At 44.0% G+C, this 15,899-nt stretch overlaps 5 non-coding genes across 5 annotated transcripts; all 5 read left to right on the top strand.

The window, feature by feature from the left end:
* The first annotated feature begins 13,381 nt into the window (after positions 1-13,381).
* TRNAV-AAC (transfer RNA valine (anticodon AAC)) lies at positions 13,382-13,454 on the top strand. The gene has a single exon. It is a non-coding gene; the product is annotated as a tRNA-Val (tRNA).
* An 86-nt stretch (positions 13,455-13,540) lies between these two features.
* On the top strand, positions 13,541-13,613 carry TRNAV-CAC (transfer RNA valine (anticodon CAC)). Its single transcript has one exon. It is a non-coding gene; the product is annotated as a tRNA-Val (tRNA).
* Positions 13,614-14,167: 554 nt separating this feature from the next.
* TRNAV-AAC (transfer RNA valine (anticodon AAC)) lies at positions 14,168-14,240 on the top strand. Its single transcript has one exon. It is a non-coding gene; the product is annotated as a tRNA-Val (tRNA).
* A 225-nt stretch (positions 14,241-14,465) lies between these two features.
* On the top strand, positions 14,466-14,538 carry TRNAV-UAC (transfer RNA valine (anticodon UAC)). The gene has a single exon. It is a non-coding gene; the product is annotated as a tRNA-Val (tRNA).
* A 713-nt stretch (positions 14,539-15,251) lies between these two features.
* Positions 15,252-15,324, top strand: TRNAV-UAC (transfer RNA valine (anticodon UAC)). Its single transcript has one exon. It is a non-coding gene; the product is annotated as a tRNA-Val (tRNA).
* The last annotated feature ends 575 nt before the right edge of the window (positions 15,325-15,899 follow it).

Raw genomic sequence — 15,899 nt, 5'->3', positions numbered from 1 at the left:
AGAGGATAAACTACAATAAAACAAACACAAGACAGTTAATAACAAAAATTAAAAACAGAATGGTAATTGACTCTATAATAGAGAGAGAAAACAGTCACGGGGCAATTTATCCCATATACAAAGAATGCCCATGTCACACAGGCACCCCAGGCTCGCGGGAAAGGACTCATAGTATATCTCATACAGGCTCACGGTCAGAGGAATCAGAGAAAAGGGGTAAAACTTAGCTTTTCATTCAGCCCCTTCGGAGCTAGGGTATCAAGGGTGACAATCCACCTACACTCCCGTTGTGCGAGGTGTTGTGAATTTGGATTCTGGGCTCCCCCGGTGGCTACTGGTGGAATTGAACTGGTGTCTTCATCTTCTCTGTTCACCTGTTCCCATCAAGATGTGGGAGTCGCTATATAACCTTGCTGCTCTGTTAGTTGCTTGCCGGTCAACAATGTTATCAGAAGCCTCTCTGTGCTTGTTCCTGCTCCTAGACAACTACTAGATAAGTTGGACTCTTGTCCATGTTTGTTTTTGCATTTTTGTTCCAGTTCACAGCTGTAGTTTCGTTACTGTGTCTGGAAAGCTCTTGTGAACAGGAATTGCCACTCTGGTGTTATGAGTTAATGCCAGAGTTTTAAAGTAATTTCTGGATGGTGTTTTGATAGGGTTTTTAGCTGACCATGAAAGTGTCCTTTCTGTCTTCTGCTATGTAGTAAGTGGACCTCAAATTTGCTAAACCTATTTTCATACTACGTTTGTTATTTCATCTTGATTCACCGCCAATACATGTGGGGGGCCTCTGTCTCCTTTCGGGGTATTTCTCTAGAGGTGAGCTAGGACTAATATTTTCCTCTGCTAGCTTTATTTAGTCCTCCGGCTGGTGCTGGGCATCTAGAATCAACGTAGGCATGCTACCCGGCCACTGCTAGTTGTGCGTTAGGTTTAGTTCATGGTCAGCTCAGTTTCCATCTTCCAAGAGCTAGTTCCTATATATGCTGATGCTATGATCTCTTGCCATTGAGATCATGACAGTTTGACCGGCCCACTAAAGGGTTAAAATCCTTGGCTGAGAAAGGAGAGAAATAAGTAGTCTGCTGAAATTTTTTTTTTTTTTTTTTCTCTCCTTTGAATGGCTCTGTGTTCACCTGTTTGCAATGGATCTTCAGAGTGTAACTGCAGGTTTGAATAATCTCGCCACGAAGGTACAAAATTTGCAAGATTTTGTTTGTCATGCACCTGTATCTGAGCCGAGAATTCCTTTGCCGGAATTTTTCTCGGGGAATAGATCTGGGTTTCAGAATTTTCGAAATAATTGCAAATTATTTTTGTCCCTGAAATCTCGCTCTGCCGGAGATCCTGCACAGCAGGTCAGGATTGTGATTTCCTTGCTCCGGGGCGACCCTCAAGACTGGGCTTTTTCATTGACACCAGGGGATCCTGCGTTGCTCAATGTGGATGCGTTTTTTCTGGCCTTGGGGTTGCTTTATGACGAACCTCATTTGGAGCTTCAGGCAGAAAAAACTTTGATGTCCCTATCTCAGGGGCAAGATGAAGCGGAAATTTACTGCCAAAGATTCCGTAAATGGTCTGTGCTTACTCAGTGGAATGAGTGCGCCCTGGCGGCGACTTTCAGAGAGGGTCTCTCTGATGCCATTAAGGATGTTATGGTGGGGTTCCCTGTGCCTGCGGGTCTGAATGAGTCCATGACAATGGCTATTCAGATCGATAGGCGTTTGCGGGAGCGCAAACCAGTGCACCATCTGGCGGTGTCCACTGAGAAATCGCCAGAGAGTATGCAGTGTGATAGAATTCTGTCCCGAAGCGAGCGGCAGAATTTTAGACGGAAAAATGGGTTGTGTTTCTATTGTGGTGATTCTACTCATGTTATATCAGCATGCTCTAAGCGCACTAAAAAGCTTGGTAAATCTGTTTCCATTTGCACCTTACCGTCTAAGTTTATTCTATCTGTGACCCTGATTTGCTCTTTGTCATCTATTACCACGGACGCCTATGTCGACTCTGGCGCCGCTTTGAGTCTTATGGATTGGTCCTTTGCCAAACGCTGTGGGTATGATTTAGAGCCTTTGGAGACTCCTATTCCTCTGAAGGGGATTGACTCCACCCCATTGGCTAATAATAAACCACAATACTGGACACAAGTAACTATGCGTATTAATCCGGATCACCAGGAGATTATTCGCTTTCTGGTGCTGTATAATCTACATGATGATTTGGTGCTAGGATTGCCTTGGCTGCAATCTCACAACCCAGTCCTCGACTGGAAAGCTATGTCTGTGTTGAGCTGGGGATGTAAGGGGGCTCATGGGGATGTACCTGTGGTTTCCATTTCATCATCTATTCCCTCTGAAATTCCTGAGTTCCTGTCTGACTATCGTGACGTCTTTGACGAATCCAAGCTTGGTTCGTTACCTCCGCACCGAGAGTGCGATTGTGCCATAGATTTAATCCCGGGTAGTAAATACCCAAAGGGTCGTTTATTTAATCTGTCTGTGCCTGAACATGCTGCTATGCGTGAATATATAAAGGAGTCCTTGGAAAAGGGACATATTCGTCCATCGTCATCTCCCTTAGGAGCCGGTTTTTTCTTTGTGTCAAAAAAAGACGGCTCTTTGAGACCATGTATTGATTATCGGCTTTTGAATAAAATCACTGTTAAATATCAATACCCATTGCCGTTGCTGACTGATTTGTTTGCTCGCATAAAGGGGGCCAAGTGGTTCTCTAAGATTGACCTTCGTGGGGCGTATAATTTGGTGCGAATCAGGCAGGGGGATGAGTGGAAAACCGCATTTAATACGCCCGAGGGCCACTTTGAGTATTTAGTGATGCCTTTTGGTCTTTCAAATGCTCCGTCAGTTTTCCAGTCCTTTATGCATGATATTTTTCGCGATTATTTGGATAAATTTATGATTGTGTATCTGGATGATATTCTGATTTTTTCGGATGACTGGGACTCTCATGTCCATCAAGTCAGGAGGGTTTTTCAGGTTTTGCGGTCTAATTCTTTGTGTGTGAAGGGTTCTAAGTGTGTTTTTGGGGTACAGAGGATTTCCTTTTTGGGATATATTTTTTCCCCCTCTTCCATTGAAATGGATCCTGTCAAGGTTCAAGCTATTTGTGATTGGACGCAGCCCTCTTCTCTTAAGAGTCTTCAGAAATTTTTGGGCTTTGCTAACTTTTATCGTCGATTTATTGCTGGTTTTTCGGATATTGCTAAGCCATTGACCGATTTGACTAAGAAGGGTGCTGATGTTGCTGATTGGTCCCCTGATGCTGTGGAGGCCTTTCGGGAGCTTAAGCGCCGTTTTTCCTCTGCCCCTGTGTTGCGTCAGCCTGATGTTGCTCTACCTTTTCAGGTTGAGGTCGACGCTTCTGAGATCGGAGCTGGGGCAGTGTTGTCGCAGAAAAGTTCTGACTGCTCCGTGATGAGGCCTTGTGCCTTCTTTTCCCGTAAATTTTCGCCCGCTGAGCGGAATTATGATGTTGGGAATCGGGAGCTTTTGGCCATGAAGTGGGCTTTTGAGGAGTGGCGCCATTGGCTTGAGGGGGCCAGACATCAGGTGGTGGTATTGACTGACCACAAAAATTTGGTTTATCTTGAGACCGCCAGGCGCCTGAATCCTAGACAGGCGCGCTGGTCATTATTTTTCTCTCGGTTTAATTTTGTGGTGTCATACCTACCGGGTTCTAAGAATGTTAAGGCGGATGCCCTTTCTAGGAGTTTTGAGCCTGACTCGCCTGGTAACTCTGAGCCCACAGGTATCCTTAAGGATGGAGTGGTATTGTCAGCCGTTTCTCCAGACCTGCGGCGGGCCTTGCAGGAGTTTCAGGCGGATAGACCTGATCGTTGCCCACCTGATAAACTGTTTGTTCCTGACGATTGGACCAGTAGAGTCATCTCTGAGGTTCATTCTTCTGCGTTGGCAGGTCATCCTGGCATTTTTGGTACCAGGGATTTGGTGGCAAGGTCCTTCTGGTGGCCTTCCCTGTCACGAGATGTGCGAGGCTTTGTGCAGTCTTGTGACGTTTGTGCTCGGGCCAAGCCTTGTTGTTCTCGGGCTAGTGGATTGTTGTTGCCCTTGCCTATTCCTAAGAGGCCTTGGACGCACATCTCGATGGATTTTATTTCGGATCTGCCTGTTTCTCAGAAGATGTCTGTCATCTGGGTGGTGTGTGACCGTTTCTCTAAGATGGTCCATTTGGTTCCTCTGCCCAAGTTGCCTTCTTCTTCCGAGTTGGTTCCTCTGTTTTTTCAAAATGTTGTTCGTTTGCATGGTATTCCTGAGAATATCGTTTCTGACAGAGGGACCCAATTCGTGTCTAGATTTTGGCGGGCATTCTGTGCTAGGATGGGCATAGATTTATCTTTTTCGTCCGCTTTCCATCCTCAGACGAATGGCCAGACTGAGCGGATTAATCAGACCCTGGAGACATATCTGAGGTGTTTTGTGTCTGCTGACCAGGATGATTGGGTTGCTTTTTTGCCATTGGCGGAGTTCGCTCTCAATAATCGGGCCAGCTCTGCCACTTTGGTGTCCCCGTTTTTCTGTAATTCGGGGTTTCATCCTCGATTTTCCTCTGGTCAGGTGGAATCTTCGGATTGTCCTGGAGTGGATGCTGTGGTGGAGAGATTGCATCAGATCTGGGGGCAGGTGGTGGACAATTTGAGGTTGTCCCAGGAGAAGACTCAGCTTTTTGCTAACCGCCGTCGTCGTGTTGGTCCTCGTCTTCGTGTTGGGGACTTGGTGTGGTTGTCTTCTCGTTTTGTCCCTATGAGGGTCTCTTCTCCTAAGTTTAAGCCTCGGTTCATCGGCCCGTATAAGATATTGGAGATTCTTAACCCTGTTTCCTTCCGTTTGGACCTCCCTGCATCCTTTTCTATTCATAACGTTTTTCATCGGTCATTATTGCGCAGGTATGAGGTACCGGTTGTGCCTTCCGTTGAGCCTCCTGCTCCGGTGTTGGTTGAGGGTGAGTTGGAGTACGTTGTGGAGAAAATCTTAGACTCTCGTGTTTCCAGACGGAGACTCCAGTATCTGGTCAAGTGGAAGGGATACGGCCAGGAGGATAATTCTTGGGTGAATGCATCTGATGTTCATGCCTCTGATCTGGTTCGTGCCTTTCATAGGGCCCATCCTGATCGCCCTGGTGGTTCGGGTGAGGGTTCGGTGCCCCCTCCTTGAGGGGGGGGTACTGTTGTGAATTTGGATTCTGGGCTCCCCCGGTGGCTACTGGTGGAATTGAACTGGTGTCTTCATCTTCTCTGTTCACCTGTTCCCATCAAGATGTGGGAGTCGCTATATAACCTTGCTGCTCTGTTAGTTGCTTGCCGGTCAACAATGTTATCAGAAGCCTCTCTGTGCTTGTTCCTGCTCCTAGACAACTACTAGATAAGTTGGACTCTTGTCCATGTTTGTTTTTGCATTTTTGTTCCAGTTCACAGCTGTAGTTTCGTTACTGTGTCTGGAAAGCTCTTGTGAACAGGAATTGCCACTCTGGTGTTATGAGTTAATGCCAGAGTTTTAAAGTAATTTCTGGATGGTGTTTTGATAGGGTTTTTAGCTGACCATGAAAGTGTCCTTTCTGTCTTCTGCTATGTAGTAAGTGGACCTCAAATTTGCTAAACCTATTTTCATACTACGTTTGTTATTTCATCTTGATTCACCGCCAATACATGTGGGGGGCCTCTGTCTCCTTTCGGGGTATTTCTCTAGAGGTGAGCTAGGACTAATATTTTCCTCTGCTAGCTTTATTTAGTCCTCCGGCTGGTGCTGGGCATCTAGAATCAACGTAGGCATGCTACCCGGCCACTGCTAGTTGTGCGTTAGGTTTAGTTCATGGTCAGCTCAGTTTCCATCTTCCAAGAGCTAGTTCCTATATATGCTGATGCTATGATCTCTTGCCATTGAGATCATGACAGTGAGGATTTTCGGCGTATTGCCACCCCTGATCCCACCATGTATCTTCTCAATCCCCCTTACTTTCAGGCCTCTGGGGTCAGATCCATGATATTTACGGAAGTGTCTGGGAAGGGTTTTAAGACCCGCTACATCCACTGCCTTTTTTCCTGCGATGATATCACGTACATGTTCGCGCGTCCGAATTCTTAGTTCCCTAGATGTGAGACCTACGTATATCAAGGAACAGGGACATGTTGCATAGTAAACAACACATTCAGTGCTACATGAGATAAACTCTCTTATTTTAAATTCCCTGCTCCCATCTGACGTACTGAAGGTCCCACATCTAAGGATATTCGGACACGCGACACATGAACCGCACGGAAAACAGCCCTGTCTTGGGCTTCCCACATCCAGGAAGTTTCTACTCTTATTTTTAACTACATAATGGCTCCTCACCAGATTATCTTTTAAATTCTTCCCCCTCCGTTGAGTCATAAGGGGAAATTCAGTTAAATGTGAGGCCAAAATAGCATCGGTCTGTAGTACAGACCAATGTTTAGTCAACACCTCCCGGATGCGGTTCCACTGACAGTTCGAAGTTGATATGAACCTGACCCCAGATCCATCATCTCTTTTAGGTTTCCTCCCCTGTGCCAGTAGGTCCTCTCTCCGTGTGGACTTTGCCCTTCCATACCCTGCCCTGATGCTCCTACGGCTATACCCCCTTGCCTGAAAGCGCTCCGATAGGATGGCGGACTGCCTCTCGAAGCGGGTCTCCGTAGAGCATACCCGCCTGTTCCTCAAAAATTGCCCAACTGGGATGGCCTTAATCACAGAATAATTGTGTGCCGAGGAGGCATGTAGTAATGAGTTGACAGATGTTTCTTTACGAAAAAGGTCTGTCTCGATGGAACCATCCTCGGCAACACATAAAGTAATATCTAAAAAATTAATAGTGGTTTTATGCCAGGAATAAGTAAATTTCAAATTAAAATTATTGTGATTCAACTCCTGCATAAACTTGGGTAGGCTGGCTTCGCCACCGTTCCAAATCATGAGAACGTCATCAATGTAGCGAAACCAGCCCACCACCGGGTCCGCGGCATGTGCCCCGTCGCCCTGGAAAATATGCCTCTCCCAGAAGCCCAGAAAAAGATTTGCATACGCCGGGGCACATGCCGCGCCCATTGCAGTACCTTGTAACTGCAAATAAAACCTGTCCTTAAAAACAAAATAGTTGTGAGTTAACACGAACTCAAGTAATTCCAAAATAAACTCAACCAAATGACCATCCCAGTTGGTACCTTCGAGGAAGAAACGGGCAGCTCTAAGTCCGTCCTCATGTCTAATAGACGTGTATAATGACTCAATGTCAATGGTGACCAGAATCATACCCGCCTCGAGAGACAGCCCATCCACCCTCCTCAATACATCCGTGGTGTCTCTGACATAGGAGGGAAGTGTCTCGACTAAAGGTTTTAGATAATGGTCTATAAGCTTGCAGATGTTATCACACAACCCCCCTATGCCAGAGACAATCGGTCGCCCAGGCGGGTTTACAGCATCCTTATGCACCTTGGGCAGGGCATAGAATGTAGCAATCCTAGGAAACTTGGGCACAAGTCCATCAAGTATCTTCCTAGGGACAGCATCCGACCCGTCAGCCAAATCCAAGATGCGCGCCAGTTTATTAGTAAAAATCTGAGTGGGATCATGGGGTAACACACGATATGTGTCCTTATTCCTAAGCTGCCGCATAATTTCCCTTTCATATTTCTCCGTCGGCCAGATCACCACATTCCCCCCCTTGTCAGCTGGTTTTATTACTACGGAATCCAATTCCTGCAATTCTGTTAAAGCTTTTCTTTGACCCACCGTCAAATTATCATTGTACCGCCCCCTTGACAACTTGGCTAAATCTTCAGTGACCAATCTACAAAAAATGTCAATTTGCGGGCACAGTGACAAGGGGGGAAATGTGGATGACCTGGGTACGAGTGAGGAAGGGAATTTACCTAGAAAATTAGGTTGTTGCTCCTCAAGAAGGTCCTCCAATGCCGATAAGGCGTTGGCCTCCACCTCATTCAACGGATCATCCCCAAGTTGTTTTTGACCATGTAATTTCCTGAGGAGCAGTTTACGACAAAATAAATGGGTATCCTTTACAACTGTGAAAAAATCAAATTGATTAGATGGAACAAAATTAAGACCGAGTTTTAGAACCTCAACTTGTGTTTTGGATAGCGGGTGGGTGGATAGATTAATTACCTCTAAGCCTGTATCTTTTGCCTTCCGTTCATAGGATGGCGGTGGGGTAAGTTTTCTTTTTTTCCCATTATATTTCACCTTGGCGGCTCTATTCGGTTGGGTTTTTCTCTCCCTCCCTTCGCCCGATGTTTTAGATCTATCCGAAGCTATACTTGATTCATCCACAGATGTTACGGATGAGATAGATCCTGATCTCATATGTGATATGGGACGGGATTTATTCTTATTCGTCCTCCACCGATATACGCGATTATCACGGTAATCCGTATTGTCCCTCTGTAATTTCTTTGTTTTCATCATACTAATCTCCTGCTCCCATTTTGTAAAATCACCTTCCAAATCATTATTAAGTTTCTCCAGTGCTTCTGTGGTCAAATCATCTTTTATATCATTCTGGATAGTATCAATCTCCCTCTCTAACTCGGTCAATTTTTTCGTATCCAGTTTCATGAGCAGTTCAATGAACCCCTTGGAACACCTCGTGGCCACCTCTTCCCACTCAGATTTAATTGCTTCATCCTCTACCGGAAATGACGGAAATATCTGGACGCGTAACCCTCTTGGAATCAGGCCACGAGCCAGATACTGTCCCAAGGTGGCCCTATTCCACCACAGTCTCGTGCGCCTGTGTAACAAGGACCTCAATTTAGCGATTCTCTCTCTAGAGTCAATACCATTCATAGTTAAAACACCATCAGAACCCTCTCTGAAAACCTCTTGTAGCCGAGACAACCAAGTTTGGTCTCGGGTTCGAAAATCCATTGGCTTCAGATTATGTGCTGTGAAAAACACAGAAAAACAACATTTAAATGCAGAATCATGAAGCAACACATTATGTCGTACTGGAGAGGAACTCGCATAAACTCTCCCTGCACCACCAGGTGCTGACCAGATCGGATAACTCCAAACAAAACTTATTAACAAAAACCGGAGCAAAAATATCCATAACACCATAATTTAATATAAAAGGTATAAATTTTATTCAAATAATTTGTCCTAAACAACATCAATGATAGTGCTGCACTCAGTGCTATATGCACTTTGTACAAATAGTGCACTTTGCACAAATAGCGAGGTTACAGAAAGGAGACATGATGGTTTACCAAACACCTAAAAGGGAACCAAACTGAGTAATACGCCTTATATATACTCATAACACTAAAGGCTATAGTCCACAATTGATCATTTATGAGGTCCAACCGGTATCCCCTTAATCCAAATGGCTATGCTATATAGTCATGGTATGTAGGATAAACGCTATGTACAATTACGCTTACCCATTCGTGGTTTGGCTGAGAAATAGGTTCCCCCTCCTGGTGTGGCCCCCCTGGACGCGCGTTTCGCGTTCCCGCTTTTTCAACAGGGTTAACTTGGAGCCAGTCTCATGTGGTTTAAATAATACAGCAACCGGAAATAATACCGGAATAACGGCGCATGCGCGGTAGCGCCCGATGTGCGTCATCACCAGAGCCGTCATAGCTGGGCGGGTGTAAGGGGAAACTTCCCCTAGACGTCATGTGACACACGCCCAGCTATTGGAGACGACCACAGAGAAGGACGCACACTCCGGACGGTAGCGGACATGCGCACACCGGCGTATATTTAAAAAAACAGTATTGCGGCTATTTTCGGAAAAGATAATAGAACAGAGGATTCCCACCCACCATATAAGTGAAAACAAGTGAGTGGCCATACGCCACATCTTCCATGGTATAAACCAGAGAAAACATCCTGCCACAGTATAAGTAAACACAATATTAATATTAAAACAGCAGCATATATGAACATACATGAATACGCATCATGCTGGTATAGATATAAAGTGACAAGTGCATGTATAATACAATTACAGTACAAAAAATGAAAAATAATAAATGATAACAATATATAAATAAAGTGAACGGTGTAAAGTAAAACATGATGAAAAGTGGATAATAATTATCAATATGAAAAATTCCATTCTCAATTGATTATTTTTCTTCCTTCTTTTCTACAAGAAGTGACGGTATATTGTAGTGTATGAGGGAAGGGATGCTCTGCAGTCCGAAAAACATCTGACGCCATAATCATAATTAGAGGATAAACTACAATAAAACAAACACAAGACAGTTAATAACAAAAATTAAAAACAGAATGGTAATTGACTCTATAATAGAGAGAGAAAAAAGTCACGGGGCGATTTATCCCATATACAAAGAATGCCCATGTCACACAGGCACCCCAGGCTCGCGGGAAAGGACTCATAGTATATCTCATACAGGCTCACGGTCAGAGGAATCAGAGAAAAGGGGTAAAACTTAGCTTTTCATTCAGCCCCTTCGGAGCTAGGGTATCAAGGGTGACAATCCACCTACACTCCCGTTGTGCGAGGATTTTCGGCGTATTGCCACCCCTGATCCCACCATGTATCTTCTCAATCCCCCTTACTTTCAGGCCTCTGGGGTCAGATCCATGATATTTACGGAAGTGTCTGGGAAGGGTTTTAAGACCCGCTACATCCACTGCCTTTTTTCCTGCGATGATATCACGTACATGTTCGCGCGTCCGAATTCTTAGTTCCCTAGATGTGAGACCTACGTATATCAAGGAACAGGGACATGTTGCATAGTAAACAACACATTCAGTGCTACATGAGATAAACTCTCTTATTTTAAATTCCCTGCTCCCATCTGACGTACTGAAGGTCCCACATCTAAGGATATTCGGACACGCGACACATGAACCGCACGGAAAACAGCCCTGTCTTGGGCTTCCCACATCCAGGAAGTTTCTACTCTTATTTTTAACTACATAATGGCTCCTCACCAGATTATCTTTTAAATTCTTCCCCCTCCGTTGAGTCATAAGGGGAAATTCAGTTAAATGTGAGGCCAAAATAGCATCGGTCTGTAGTACAGACCAATGTTTAGTCAACACCTCCCGGATGCAGTTCCACTGACAGTTCGAAGTTGATATGAACCTGACCCCAGATCCATCATCTCTTTTAGGTTTCCTCCCCTGTGCCAGTAGGTCCTCTCTCCGTGTGGACTTTGCCCTTCCATACCCTGCCCTGATGCTCCTACGGCTATACCCCCTTGCCTGAAAGCGCTCCGATAGGATGGCGGACTGCCTCTCGAAGCGGGTCTCCGTAGAGCATACCCGCCTGTTCCTCAAAAATTGCCCAACTGGGATGGCCTTAATCACAGAATAATTGTGTGCCGAGGAGGCATGTAGTAATGAGTTGACAGATGTTTCTTTACGAAAAAGGTCTGTCTCGATGGAACCATCCTCGGCAACACATAAAGTAATATCTAAAAAATTAATAGTGGTTTTATGCCAGGAATAAGTAAATTTCAAATTAAAATTATTGTGATTCAACTCCTGCATAAACTTGGGTAGGCTGGCTTCGCCACCGTTCCAAATCATGAGAACGTCATCAATGTAGCGAAACCAGCCCACCACCGGGTCCGCGGCATGTGCCCCGTCGCCCTGGAAAATATGCCTCTCCCAGAAGCCCAGAAAAAGATTTGCATACGCCGGGGCACATGCCGCGCCCATTGCAGTACCTTGTAACTGCAAATAAAACCTGTCCTTAAAAACAAAATAGTTGTGAGTTAACACGAACTCAAGTAATTCCAAAATAAACTCAACCAAATGACCATCCCAGTTGGTACCTTCGAGGAAGAAACGGGCAGCTCTAAGTCCGTCCTCATGTCTAATAGACATGTATAATGACTCAATGTCAATGGTGACCAGAATCATACCCGCCTAGAGATTTTCTCTCTCTATTATAGAGTCAATTACCATTCTGTTTTTAATTTTTGTTATTAACTGTCTTGTGTTTGTTTTATTGTAGTTTATCCTCTAATTATGATTATGGCGTCAGATGTTTTTCGGACTGCAGAGCATCCCTTCCCTCATACACTACAATATACCGTCACTTCTTGTAGAAAAGAAGGAAGAAAAATAATCAATTGAGAATGGAATTTTTCATATTGATAATTATTATCCACTTTTCATCATGTTTTACTTTACACCGTTCACTTTATTTATATATTGTTATCATTTATTCTTTTTCATTTTTTGTACTGTAATTGTATTATACATGCACTTGTCACTTTATATCTATACCAGCATGATGCGTATTCATGTATGTTCATATATGCTGCTGTTTTAATATTAATATTGTGTTTACTTATACTGTGGCAGGATGTTTTCTCTGGTTTATACCATGGAAGATGTGGCGTATGGCCACTCACTTGTTTTCACTTATATGGTGGGTGGGAATCCTCTGTTCTATTATCTTTTCCGAAAATAGCCGCAATACTGTTTTTTTAAATATACGCCGGTGTGCGCATGTCCGCTACCGTCCGGAGTGTGCGTCCTTCTCTGTGGTCGTCTCCAATAGCTGGGCGTGTGTCACATGACGTCTAGGGGAAGTTTCCCCTTACACCCGCCCAGCTATGACGGCTCTGGTGATGACGTACATCGGGCGCTACCGCGCATGCGCCGTTATTCCGGTATTATTTCCGGTTGCTGTATTATTTAAACCACATGAGACTGGCTCCAAGTTAACCTTGTTGAAAAAGCGGGAACGCGAAACGCGCGTCCAGGGGGGCCACACCAGGAGGGGGAACCTATTTCTCAGCCAAACCACGAATGGGTAAGCGTAATTGTACATAGCGTTTATCCTACATACCATGACTATATAGCATAGCCATTTGGATTAAGGGGATACCGGTTGGACCTCATAAATGATCAATTGTGGACTATAGCCTTTAGTGTTATGAGTATATATAAGGCGTATTACTCAGTTTGGTTCCCTTTTAGGTGTTTGGTAAACCATCATGTCTCCTTTCTGTAACCTCGCTATTTGTGCAAAGTGCACTATTTGTACAAAGTGCATATAGCACTGAGTGCAGCACTATCATTGATGTTGTTTAGGACAAATTATTTGAATAAAATTTATACCTTTTATATTAAATTATGGTGTTATGGATATTTTTGCTCCGGTTTTTGTTAATAAGTTTTGTTTGGAGTTATCCGATCTGGTCAGCACCTGGTGGTGCAGGGAGAGTTTATGCGAGTTCCTCTCCAGTACGACATAATGTGTTGCTTCATGATTCTGCATTTAAATAGAGGAAGACCTGTTGAGTTTGGCTGGATCATTTTTTTCAATTTCATTTCGGTATGTTTGAACAGTTTGAGCTGTGCATGGAGTTTCTGTAGTGTAGTGGTTATCACGTTCGCCTAACACGCGAAAGGTCCCCAGTTCGAAACTGGGCAGAAACATGCCATTATTCTTTGTTAACAAAGCTATTGACTTTCAGTTCTTGATCTCGATTGCTTGTCATGAGCCCAGTAATGTCTTTTATTTAGTTTCTGTAGTGTAGTGGTTATCACGTTCGCCTCACACGCGAAAGGTCCCCAGTTCGAAACTGGGCAGAAACAATGCGTTTTGACTTTCAATCTTTGATCTTTATTCCTTGCCTTGACCACAGCAACCTTTTTCGCTCCGTTTCTGTAGTGTAGTGGTTATCACGTTCGCTTTACACGCGAAAGGTCTCCGGTTCGATCCCAGGCAGAAGCATGCGGTTTCTCTTTATTTTGATCACAAGTGTCTATTGTTGGTGTAATCAGCATCATTTTGACCCCTTTGCTTGTTTCTACATGCGTTTGCTTTTGTCAAGAGTGTGTGTTTTTGACAGTGTATAAGTTTTTCTAGTTCAAGTAACACCTGATAGGATCAAGGTGCGAAACCAGGCATCTACTTGCTTTTTCTCTTTCTTTTTGGCTTTTGGACAAAGGCATGCGATTGCTTTTTGCAAAATGGTTTTGTTTGCATGTTTTTTCTCTTTTTCACTAGCCTGACAAAAGAAAGGTTCCTTGGTTGGAAAGTGCACTTTGTCCTGTGTTCAGACATAGAGGAAGACCTGTTGAGTTTGGCTGGATCATTTTTTTCAATTTCATTTCGGTATGTTTGAACAGTTTGAGCTGTGCATGGAGTTTCTGTAGTGTAGTGGTTATCACGTTCGCCTAACACGCGAAAGGTCCCCAGTTCGAAACTGGGCAGAAACATGCCATTATTCTTTGTTAACAAAGCTGTTGACTTTCAGTTCTTGATCTCGATTGCTTGTCATGAGCCCAGTAATGTCTTTTGTCTAGTTTCTGTAGTGTAGTGGTTATCACGTTCGCCTCACACGCGAAAGGTCCCCAGTTCGAAACTGGGCAGAAGCAATGCGTTTTGACTTTCAATCCTTGATCTTTATTCCTTGCCTTGACCACAGCAACCTTTTTCGCTCCGTTTCTGTAGTGTAGTGGTTATCACGTTCGCTTTACACGCGAAAGGTCTCCGGTTCGATCCCGGGCAGAAGCATGCGGTTTCTCTTTATTTTGATCACAAGTGTCTATTGTTGGTGTAATCAGCATCATTTTGACCCCTTTGCTTGTTTCTACATGTGTTTGCTTTTGTCAAGAGTGTGTGTTTTTGACAGTGTATAAGTTTTTCTAGTTCAAGTAACACCTGATAGGATCAAGGTGCGAAACCAGGCATCTACTTGCTTTTTCTCTTTCTTTTTGGCTTTTGGACAAAGGCATGCGATTGCTTTTTGCAAAATGGTTTTGTTTGCATGTTTTTTCTCTTTTTCACTAGCCTGACAAAAGAAAGGTTCCTTGGTTGGAAAGTGCACTTTGTCCTGTGTTCAGACATAGAGGAAGACCTGTTGAGTTTGGCTGGATCATTTTTTTCAATTTCATTTCGGTATGTTTGAACAGTTTGAGCTGTGCATGGAGTTTCTGTAGTGTAGTGGTTATCACGTTCGCCTAACACGTGAAAGGTCCCCAGTTCGAAACTGGGCAGAAACATGCCATTATTCTTTGTTAACAAAGCTATTGACTTTCAGTTCTTGATCTCGATTGCTTGTCATGAGCCCAGTAATGTCTTTTATCTAGTTTCTGTAGTGTAGTGGTTATCACGTTCGCCTCACACACGAAAGGTCCCCAGTTCGAAACTGGGCAGAAACAATGCGTTTTGACTTTCAATCCTTGATCTTTATTCCTTGCCTTGACCACAGCAACCTTTTTGGCTCCGTTTCTGTAGTGTAGTGGTTATCACGTTCGCTTTACACGCGAAAGGTCTCCGGTTCGATCCCGGGCAGAAGCATGCGGTTTCTCTTTATTTTGATCACAAGTGTCTATTGTTGGTGTAATCAGCATCATTTTGACCCCTTTGCTTGTTTCTACATGCGTTTGCTTTTGTCAAGAGTGTGTGTTTTTGACAGTGTATAAGTTTTTCTAGTTCAAGTAACACCTGATAGGATCAAGGTGCGAAACCAGGCATCTACTTGCTTTTTCTCTTTCTTTTTGGCTTTTGGACAAAGGCATGTGATTGCTTTTTGCAAAATGGTTTTGTTTGCATGTTTTTTCTCTTTTTCACTAGCCTGACAAAAGAAAGGTTCCTTGGTTGGAAAGTGCACTTTGTCCTGTGTTCAGACATAGAGGAAGACCTGTTGAGTTTGGCTTGATCATTTTTTTCAATTTCATTTTGGTATGTTTGAACAGTTTGAGCTGTGCATGGAGTTTCTGTAGTGTAGTGGTTATCACGTTCGCCTAACACGTGAAAGGTCCCCAGTTCGAAACTGGGCAGAAACATGCCATTATTCTTTGTTAACAAAGCTATTGACTTTCAGTTCTTGATCTCGATTGCTTGTCATGAGCCCAGTAATGTCTTTTATCTAG

Source organism: Ranitomeya variabilis, chromosome 2, assembly GCF_051348905.1.
Source record: "Ranitomeya variabilis isolate aRanVar5 chromosome 2, aRanVar5.hap1, whole genome shotgun sequence".
Lineage (NCBI taxonomy): Eukaryota > Metazoa > Chordata > Amphibia > Anura > Dendrobatidae > Ranitomeya > Ranitomeya variabilis.
The sequence above is the reverse complement of the archived record's forward strand: the minus strand, read 5'-3'. Positions and strand labels throughout refer to the sequence as shown.